This window comes from Bubalus bubalis, chromosome 6 (assembly GCF_019923935.1).
Source record: "Bubalus bubalis isolate 160015118507 breed Murrah chromosome 6, NDDB_SH_1, whole genome shotgun sequence".
NCBI lineage: Eukaryota > Metazoa > Chordata > Mammalia > Artiodactyla > Bovidae > Bubalus > Bubalus bubalis.
The window spans coordinates 32857070-32858581 of record NC_059162.1 but is presented as its reverse complement, the minus strand read 5'-3'; positions in this window follow the sequence as shown (position 1 = coordinate 32858581).

The following is a 1512-nucleotide window of genomic DNA, read 5'->3' as shown; positions in this document are numbered from 1 at the left end:
GGACAGGGAGGCCTAGTGTGCTGTGGTCCATGGGGTCAAAAAGTCTGACACGACTGAACTACTGAACTGAAGTTCAATCACATTAAGCATAGTCAAGGACTTTTAGTTCCTTCTCAAGGGCCACAGATAATATTCTGAGCCGTATCTTGTGAGCCGTTTTATAGCTACTGAAACCCACGCCAGATGAAAGTAGTTAACTACATGATGACCAGACGGTGGCCGTGACATATGCTGCCACAGTTCTGAGAATTGGCCTCAGAGAAATGGAAACAAACTAACCGTGGAACTGAAGATTAACTGAACCAAAAACAATCAGGATGACTCTGGTCAGATCACCAATGACCAATCTGAAGATATGCATGTAGCCCCCTTCCCCCAATTACCTGTTAAAGCTCTTGCCCTCTGATTGTTAGGGGCTAGGGTGGGGGTGGTGGGTGGGAGTTGGGCTTTTGAAAAACATCTGCCCTCCTCACCAGTTGACAGCATCTGAAATAAAGCAAACTTTCCTTTTAACCAACCTGGTCTCTTTATTGGCTTTTGAGCGGTGAGAAGTCAGACCCGCCTTTTTGCTAACAATTCCTGTGAGGCTGCCTGGAGCTCCAAGATGTAAAATCAGGACAGGAAAGCACTGCTCCAGCTTGTCAGGATGGGACTGGCTCAGGGCCAGAGTTACTCCTCTGGGATTCTGCTCTCCCTTATCCATGTCTATCACTGCTGAGAAGGGTAGAAACAGCCACTCATCTGATTGCTGCTAAGTCGCTTCAGTCGTGTCCGACTCTGTGCGACCCCATAGACGGTAGCCCACCAGGCTCCCTGGTCCCTGGGATTCTCCAGGCAATAATACTGGAGTGGGTTGCCATTGCCTTCTCCAATGCATGAAAGTCAAAAGTGAAAAGTGAAAGTGAAGTCGCTCAGTTATGTCCGACTCTGTGCGACCCCATGGACTGCAGCCTACCAGGCTCCTCCGCCCATGGGATTTTCCAGGCAAGAGTACTGGAGTGGGTTGCCATTGCCTTCTCCAACTCATCTGATATCCTCCATCTAACCATCCCAGTCCCATCCAAAAAGAGCAGAGGACACTGAGTAGGGTGGCCATGCCAGGCAATTGGTTATAGTTTGCTGAGGACACTGGCTATGGATAATGATGCTCTAAATCCCCTCCCCTCTCTGAGCCCTTTTAGAAGGTGAGCCCAGGCCTGCCCAGTTGGAGCCTGTCCCTGGGCCAGCCTCCACCTGCAGTTCCCCCTGGGCCAGAGCCCAGGACCATGTCTTAATGCTCTCGTTATAGTCCACATTTCTATACTGTTACCTGGGGTTCCCTGGTCAGCAACCCTCTTTCTGATTGTTCTGAGTTCCTTATCCTGCTTAATCAAGTCTGCTCTCAGGTAATTTTTGTTTGGAGCAATGGGCTGCAGAGATGGTGAAATGAGCCCATCTCAGTGGGAGGAAAAGAAGAGGGCAGTCATTGGGCAGGCCAGAGGATATTCGGTACTTTGTTCCACCGATGGCTCA